The sequence below is a fragment of the Pistacia vera genome, unplaced genomic scaffold, assembly GCF_008641045.1.
Source record: "Pistacia vera cultivar Batoury unplaced genomic scaffold, PisVer_v2 Contig173, whole genome shotgun sequence".
NCBI lineage: Eukaryota > Viridiplantae > Streptophyta > Magnoliopsida > Sapindales > Anacardiaceae > Pistacia > Pistacia vera.
This window is the reverse complement of record NW_022195823.1, coordinates 215,566-225,540: the sequence shown is the minus strand read 5'-3', so window position 1 is coordinate 225,540 and position 9,975 is coordinate 215,566.

The following is a 9,975-nucleotide window of genomic DNA, read 5'->3' as shown; positions in this document are numbered from 1 at the left end:
CGACCTGGTATTAAAGGAAGTTCTTCTCGAAACCAGAGAACCAAGTGCGGGAGTTTTAGGGCCGAACTGGGAAGGTCCGTACCGCATTGATAAAGTGATCAAACCAGGGACTTATCATCTCAAAAGGCTAAACGGTTCCAAGGTACCCCGAGCCTGGAATGCTGAACACTTTCGGCCATATTATCAGTAATTCCGAACTCAGCCTTCCTTGTAAATTAATTTCTAAATTTTGAAAGCCATTTCTTTGTAAAAAAATTTATCTTGGGCATTTGTAACAATCTTTGTATGAGATCCTGTTCGTGCGAATGAGTTATATTATCATTAATTCAATGAATGTAAGTAGTTCGAATGTACTCATGTATAATGAAGCGAACAAAAATTGTATAAACATGCGAATTTTATTAATAAGGAGTACAGCAGGAAAAAAGACATGGCTGAGAACCCTAAGTTGATTCCTAAAGAAGCGACCTCGACACCCTAAGGCTGGTCAGTTGGGGGTTTGCTCGAAACATGTTCTGAACCACCTGCTTGGGAGGTCGCTGCTTCATCATCCTTCCACGCCATTGTCATAAGTGTTTTGCGCCAGTCCTCCGGGAGGTCGGACATGTCAAGTAATGGATTCTTCGGTCGTAGGGCATAAATGGACTCGATTGCCCATTCGGTGGCCTTTTCCTCGACCTCTGCAGCCTGCTTCTGCATCTCCTCTGTCAAGGAAGCAACTTTCCCTTGACTTTCCTGAAGTTCAGCTTCAAGAACTTGCCTTAACTTCTCAGAGGCCTCTCTCTCCTGTTGCGCATGCGCGACCCATAGGGAGGTCGCTTTAAGTTCCTGGTCCTTCTCCCCAGCCTGCTTGGAGAGTCTGGCTATGGTCCTTTGCAGCTCTTTCACCTCTTCTCCCTGCTTCTTGAGCTGCATCTTCTGGAAGTCAACTGTGCGAAGAGTCGCGTCTCTTTCATTCTAAAGCCTGTTCATCGATTCGAAAGATAAGTTTCTCTCCGTTTTGGCAGCTTCCAGGCTTCGCCGGAGTGTTGTGTTCTCTTCCTTCAACACAATCTCCCCCTTTGCGGCTCCCAGTTGGGCCTTCTCCAGAGACATTCGCATGGAGAGAAGGGCCTGCGAACAAAGAAATATAGAGTTAGTCAATTGAAAGGAGCTAATGATAGTCCTCATCGAGGAATGTTCGCTCACCTTGCTTAAATGCTAGACCGATGTGGACATCAAGTCGACGTCGTTGAAATTTGTGAACTGCTCGAATGATTCCGAAAGTCCGCATTCCAGTAAAGTATAAACCACCGGTTGTATGTACTCCGGAAGATTCCCCAGCGAGTCCAGCACTGGGGTACCCTTCTTCGCGCCTTCAGCAACGGCCGCATCGACCATCGGTTCCTTGCCCGACCTCCTTCCAACGTCCTTTTTTGACCTCTTTAGCTGCTCGCCCTCAGATTCGGTCTCTGACTCCTCGACCTGAATCTGCCTCCTTTTTTTTCACTAGGCCATCGTTTTCATCCTCGGGCGAGCAGGCGACGGCTGGGAGGCCTTCGCGGTTTGCGTTGGCGCATCTTCCGTAGGCAGCTGCTGAGGAGCTCCGGAAGGTCATGCTGGTTGGCTTGAGGTTGCGCCCTCGGTCGAGGGGGCGGTTTGAGCAGCTTCGGCAGCCTTAGCTTTCTTTGTCCGAGGAAAATTAAGAGGCCTTCGCCGGGGCTGCTCTGACTCCTTCGGTGGCATGGTTACTGCATACAAGAAAACGTTAGTGAAAGCATTCTATCCCACGACCAGGGAAAGAATCAGTTAGCAGAGCTTACTCGGTGAAGGCTCTAACGACACACTTGCGTTGAAGAAACCGTATTTTCACAAGTTCTCAATCGTCATAAGTTTCTTCGCGTCGCGCTTGTCCTCAGGTAGGGAACCGAAGTGCAGGATTCTTCTCTTATCGTGGGGTAGCCCTATTTCGGTCGTCTTATTAACTGACAAAAAGAAAAAATCAGGTCGTTAGAACAAACACACTTCAAACGCAATGAGTTCGCCAAAATAAAGCAAAAATGCAATCGAAGAGGAAGAAGCATACTCGGTTCCTGGAAGCAGCAATGGCCATTATAACGAAAAAAGAAAAACTTCGTTTCATAGGCCCCTGCGTTGCTGGGATAACTGTGTATCCCATCGGTAATGGTTAGTCGCCTGGACTAGTAATACGAGTCCTTGTCCTTGCTCTTCTTTAGAAAATACGAGCAGCCGAGCTCCAAGGTGGTCAGCTCACCCAACCCGTTTTCCTGGCATGCGATGTACATTGCGTAGCAATAACGTACGCATTTGGGGTCAGTTGCATCAGCGCAACCCCGAAGTGGTCCAAGAATGACCTGATGAAAGGGTGCAGGGGGATAAGTCCTCCACCCTTGATAATCTCCTTGGAGATCGCGGCCAGGCCACTTGAAGGGTGTCGTGACAAATGCGTCAGGCCATGGAAAACGTCCACCTCGATACCGTATTGGTTTATTATTCTCTCGAGCTCTTCCTCGATAAGTACCAAGAAAACCTCAAGAAGGATGCTAGGGGCACCCTGTGGGGACGGGCTGGTTCCCTGCTCAGATCTGGTTGCTGAGGGGTCCATTTTGCCAGTCTGTAAAAGCGACAAGCAGAAGGGTTATTTGGCTTCTGTACGCTATTTCGTACGATGACGTGGGAGGAAATAAACCCCCAAAAATCCTAAAGAAAACCCTAACAGCATGGTTCAAGCCGTCATTCACGGCTCGAACCCGGCGCGAACGCCTAGTCTCCGATGGATTATCAAAAGATTGACGCCACAAACTCGTGGGGATAACGAAACAGTAACAAAAAAATTCTTACCTCTCGGAGTATGACGATTGTTTCTGCCTCAAATGCCGAAAAAATGCAAGTTTGGAAGACAAAGGTTCTTGCTTTCTGAAAGTCTTTTGTTCTCTGTGAAAAAGGCTCTAGTGACATTGCCTGAGAACGATTTAAGGTTTTTATAGCGTGTGAATCGGCGTTTGGATTTCCCGGAATCGAAACAACATTTGGGCGGCAAAGATTTCTTGCCGTTGATCTCGACCATGTGTCATTCATCAGCAAAAGAGGGTGAACAAAACGACTGGATAAAGTCAAACTTTCACCCTTCCAGTTGAAAAGCTCAAACGACGGCCATACCTCTTCCAGAGCATTAATTGCATTTCAAATCTTCATTTAATGCTCTGATACGAGGCGTCGTTCCAATGTACAACGCATTCAATGCTCTGGTATAGTGCGCTGTTCCAGCATGCAACGCATTAAATGCGATTGGCTGGCATTTATAACGCACAAGACACACATGTCAGCGTAGGGATTGTTTCATTAAATGTATTCCTCTCATCAAAACAATGTGTGACGTCAGACGAGTCCAGGTCGCTCGCCCTCTGCAAACGATGAATATGTGAGGTCGCGTTCACAAAAATGTCACTCCAATATATTTTCAAATAGACTAGAATTTCCAGAAATCATCCCGCTGTGGCATGACCTATAGTTTCTAAGGTTCAATCCTCAAACCTTAAAAACTAGGGGACTTCTGTTATGCTCAAAATTTACCAGGGTTGGCGTCAGGTCCGCTCAGCCCACAAAGGTCAAACCATTGGGACAACCACCATCTGTTCCCGTCAGGATAGTGGGTGCACGTCAGGCTAGCCAGGAGCTGTGGTGCCCCCACGTGTCCAAGGCCTGCTCTAAATCACGCAAATCACTCTGGAAGGTGGGCAATATGACATAAAGAAGGATTTGCACAGATAATCCCACCAACTTAAAGATTTAGTGATCATTGCCTCACCACATCTCACTATAAATTGGAAGCTCATCTCTCATTAAAGGGGGATTTGGCACATTTTACGCTTAATGAACTATCCTTTCTTCCCTAGAATTCTTAGTATTGATTATCTTGTAATATTATTGTAAAGTCAGTCCGCTAAACGCGACCTGACCCTTGTCATCAATATAAGTATCAGTGGACGTAGGATTTGCTACCTTAGCATCCGCACCACTTTAAAAATTGTCCTCATTGCATTTACTATCCCTTGATCCATTACATTCACGTGTGTCTTCTAAGCCACCACAGCATTTCACACGTGCGTTTCGTTGGTGCAAAAATCGCGCATCAACTAAAGGTATTTTCTTTTTCGCAAATACACAAACAATTAAATAAAAAATTATTCATATTTCATAAACCAAAGAGTGATTAATCATAATGCAATATTACATATAATTTTTTTTTTTTTTTATCTAAAGAGATTAGATTTCTGACTAAAACATCAACATTATAATAATTATAATTAATTGCATCATCATACTCAGTTAATATAATTTTTAGCTCTCTTTTTTTAGCAATTTACATTAAAATTAGATTTATCTTTAATGAATTTGTATATAATAACACTTTTTATGCAGTACTTTAATAATTCTAAAAGTTTTATGAATAATTCAAATTCTATATGATTGTTATATTTTAGCAACACGTAACTTATCCAAAAAGTTTAATATATTACTTTTATGATTTCAACTATAAAAGTATATAAATGGGGATAATACCCATTTAGATATGAAGAATTTCAAGCATGTTATTCTGGGAAACAGTCACAGTAAAGCACAAAATTAAAGAAATATCAAAATGGTATTAGTAAGAGACTCTCACTATTGGCCTAATATAACGTTGAGTTTTCATTTACTAGTTTAAGCTTTTAAGTGGTATGACAAGTTAATATGGTATCAGAACTAAATGTTTAAAATTCGAATCTTCACATTCAATTGGATAAAAAAAAAAAAAAAAAAGAATTCAAGTTTTATGTGAAGGGTCTATTAATAAATTAATATAACGTTGAATCTTTACCTACTAACTTAAGCTTTTCAAGTGGAATAACAAACAATATATGTATATATATATATATATATAGAGTAAAACCTCTTTATAGTCATAATAGTGAGATTAATTAATTTTATTACTATAAGGAGATTATAACTTAATAAATGTATGTTAATAAAAATTTCTTTATAATTCATGTTTTAGTAGTACAGTATTAGGATTTCAATTGATGTTTTAATACTACTAAGATTTCAATTCAGCGCTTCAATTGCCTACTTTTGGAACGGATAGAAAATCGTGTCTTGAAACCAACAAAGATAAGTGTCCTTGATGGAATTATAAATGCAGTTGCTGCATTGTCAAATTGATGTGAAGCCACAAACTATTGTCAAATGTTTTAATCATTACAAAATTATGCAGCAAATTGATGTGAAGTCACATACTATTGCTAATCGTTTTAATCATTGCCAAATTAGGATCTCCGATGTCGATGAATTGCAAGTTACAAATGAAGTGAATGAGAAGAGTCAAAGAATCATTGTAGAATTTAGTGATCAGATTCAATAACTTCATTACACTAATCGAATGGATATTAATGTTTTTCTTAATCATCCAAATAAGCAATAAGTCATATATACTTTAACTAAAGAATAAATCATTACTACAATTTGACAAGAAGATAAAGGAAATAATTATGAGGATGATATTACAAAAATACAAAAAGTTTTGTACCAAGAAGTTCTAAATATACTTGAAAAACTAGAAATATTTGGCTTCAACAAGAAAATGTTCATGCTAGTGAGTAATCTACCCGCAAGTTAAAAAATGTAGTAACAACTCTAAAGCATAAATCATTATCTCAAACAACTTTTGATAAATATTTTATTTCATATTAAACCTTTAATGTAACATAACATATATTTTTTTTTTTGTAATATACAGATAATTATTATTATATGGAGGCAACTTTTCTTAAGACAGGAATTAAAAAAGTTATAACTTATTACAATGTAGAGTTTATTCTTATTTATAACTATCCCAAATTGGGAATTAAATTTTGTATGACTACGTAGAATTTATTCCTATATAGAGTATTACTATAGAGAGGTTTTACTGTATATATATATACACTGACACGGCAAAACACAAACAATGAATGAGAAAACTATTCAACTACAAAGATATGCATAATGGAAATCTTAATCATTTACCTTGAGGTAGATTCTCTTTTAAAGGAATCTGAAAATTCTCAATTTCTTAAAAATGTGGTTCCTCTTCCTCTTCCCCTTCCGCTTCCTCTTTCTTTTCCTTATTGATGAGACATTTACTGAATTCTTCCTGTCAATAAACAGACCAATTTATTTTAACTTACAATATTTTAAATGTTCTCCAAACAACCACCAAAACTGGGAATTCATAATATATTTGATTGTTGTAATCTATGTTCACCCAAATTAGCCATATATAATTAAGCAGCTTGCTTCATGTTTGAGAAACAATTTAAATTAACGCAGATAAATTCATGTAGAGAATGTCAAAATCATTGATAATCATGGAAGCCATGGACCTTTTCTTGCAATAATACTATCACAATAATGTTCTGCGTTTGGTTCAGTATTTTTATTCATATTTTGGACCGGATTTAACAAATAACGTTTGGTGGCTTATTTTCACAATACAATCTTCAAAATATTTTCTTGACAGCTTTTCTGACTCTTTTTTTNTAACCGCTTTTGAATACCCCTAGGTGGAGCTAACAATAACCGGTTAACCGTTTTTGAATACCCCTAGATGGAGCTAACAATTTATAGGTTCTCTTCCCCTCATATTTCAATAATTCCCTCAAACCTCCCCTCCTTAGCTAACAAAATCTGTTAGGTTTATTGTATTTTTCTTAAAGGAAAATTACTTTAAACATCCATACCTCATGGGTTAGAGCCATGGGTGGAGCTAGAAATTTTTTTCTTGGGGATAAAAAATAATGGTTAATGAATGTCTGGGCCAAAATTTGATTTACAAGGAGTAGATTGATATTTTCTGATACAAATTTTATATTTTTTTACTTCGCCACTGGCTAGGACAATATATAATATAATCATGGATAAAAATATTAAAGTTGCAGTAATGTAAGTAACAATTTTGGGTCTGTTTTGTTCTTTATTTCCTATCATATTCTCAATTATATTCCCAAAATAACTGTTTGTTTTATTATTTAGGAAATACGATTATATTTTATTAAATTTTTTTTAGACCTCTTAAGTTTATTAATTTAATTAAACACTCTCAGAAAAAAAAAAGTTTAAAAATTAACAAAAACAACCCCACCTACCCATAGTTGCCAGATTCCGGCAACCACCATCGGTGGTGGCCGAAATCTGTCACAACGGCTTAAAAATGATCGGAACTAGCCGTTAATTCACTGATCTAGCCGTCAACGACAACCAAAGAAATGGTCGTCATTGACGGTTAACGACAGCCATATCTTTGGCCGACTCTGACGGCCAGATCTGACCTTTTCCAGCCGTCGACGACCAGATCTTGCTGTAGATTTGGCCTTTTCCGGCCAAATCTGATTGGTCTGCATCGTAACGCCAGATTCCGGCGATGGTGGCCAGAATCTGGCACTGTGGGTGGGTGGGGGTATTTTTGTTATTTTATAAAATTTTTATATATTGGAGTGTTTAGTTAAATTAGCAAACCTAGGGGTTTTTTTTGTTAATTTTTAAATTTTACCTCGTAATAATCACCCTACTCAACTACCAAATACTATTTCCAAAATCCTATCCAAAATAACAAACCAAACGGACCTTTCGATGTCTGCCATATTTTAGTTATAAAAGTAATTTTAAATAAGAATAATTATATATAATTTATCAAATTTCTTCTAACAAGTGAAGTGTCAAAATGATAAATATTAAAATCAGAGTTAATGAATCCCTTGAGGTTTTTAAAATATCATATTTCTCCTCCTGTTTAGTTTTACACATTAAAATAAATGATCGAATGACAACTCAGTAAATATTTATAAACTTACAACAACTTATTTTTCAATGGCTCACTAATAGTTTACTAACGACATGAAATTTTTTGTTATTATCAAAATATTAGGGGTATCTTTGTTAATATATTAAATCTTGGGGGGTCTATAACTCTTAATAATTTAAATTTTAGGGGAAACGACTTACACGTACCCAGAGTTCGCTGTAAAAACAAATTGGTATCAAAAAAGTTTTGAAACGGCAAATACCCACCTTTTGTGAAAGTGTGTTAGTAAAAACCATTTGAAAAATGATAGGATGGTAATTTTCTATATAGTTAGAAAATCTAACACTAAGTCCACACCTCCACCAAATCATCCACCATCCACACCTCCATCAAAACCTCCACGGTGGCTTGGAAAAAATAACTTATGTACAACATAGTCACTTCCTAAATTCAAAATTCTCAAATCATTCCTCTCAACTCAAATTCTCAATTGCTCACCTCAAATAAAATACAAATTCAGAGTTTTTTTTAGTAATCCAATAATTTTATAGAAAATAATCAATATATATATAGTGACTAATTAGGGTTTTCAACTATGCTGATCAAATCAATCAATGAGCGAACACAATCTTATCAATAAACATGCAATCAATTACAGAGATTAAGTAAAGCATGAAAGAACATAATAGAAATTGACACAGGGGATTTATAATGGTTCGGCTAAGGTAGCCTACATCCACTCTTCAAGGCACACTATAAGGTATTTCATTAATCAAGGAAACCAAGATTACAGAGAGTATACAACCAGAGAAATACAAGAAAGAACACACCCGATTAAGCCCTCTCACAACTCTGTTTTCTCTCACACATATTGGTCTGATTTTATACAGATTAGGACTCCGTTGATCATCCTCCAACTGTCCAGTATGATCTGCAATCGGTTGGAGAAGATGGGCACTAGAATCTTCTATCATGAACAAAGAGCTAGGGCTGAAATGGAACCAGAGAGAAAGAGAGATGAGCTGTGAATTTGTTGCAACATAATGGGTTTCGAGTGCCAGATAGGGCACTAAAGTTTGATAGCCAAAACGATGTCGTCTTAGTTTAAGTTGAATCTGATTTCTTTGACTGATGCTGACTCCACCGTGGCAATTTCAAGCCACATCATCATCACAATATATATAGCCGAAATGAGGGGACTCCCCTCCAACTCTAACTCTCCAAGCAAAAACAGGGGACTCCCCTTCAAGCAAAACACCTTGGGGCAGGCCAAGTCATCAACAAAACAAGAAGCAAAAATAAAGAAAAACGAAAGATCCTTTACGATCAAAGCTGATTCAAGAAAGAAACTCCATAGTCCAGCTATCCCCCTTTATTCCACCTAGAATCATCATAATTCGCAATGGTTACCCTCTAAAAACACAACACGAATTGCAAGCAAAAGAATTGGCCATTTCCTTCACCAATATGCCTAACAAAACAAAGCAAAAGCAAAACATAGGCATTCTGTGAAGAGTTTCCACAACAGACAAGCACATAATTTGGTTTCTTCAAGGATTTACTTCACATTTAAACAATAGAAGGGAGAGGGAGAGAGGAAATGGTGGGGAGGAGGAGCTCGAGGAAGGGGTGGAGGAGGAAATGGTGGCGGGTTTGGTGGAGGTGCAAGTGGTGTGATTCCGGCCGAACTGCACACTGCCGGATGCGATTTTGGCCAAACTGCACTCCGCCAAATGCAATTTGGCTGAAATCACACCCAACCTAAGTAGAATCACACTAAATCTGATACGATTCTAGTTGGAATCGCATTAGTTAGGTGCGATTTAGATGGATGGGAAGATGAAGAAGATGAAGACGAGAAGAGGGGGAGATGAAGAAGATGAAGACGAGAAGAGGGGGAGATGAAGAAGCAGATGAAGATGGGAGGAGGAGGAGGGAGAGAGAAAAGTGAAAGGAAGGAGAAAGGAAAAAAAATAAGAGAGAGAAGAGGCGGAGAAGGTGAAGTGATGGGAGGGAAAGAAAGAGAAAATGGAGTAAAAGATAATAAATAAATAAGAAAAAATTTGGGATTTTATAGAATATAAAAAGTCAAAATTATCCCTTAAAGATGAAAGAACATCGATAATGTCATATCAATTAACAGTTTTTACTAACAG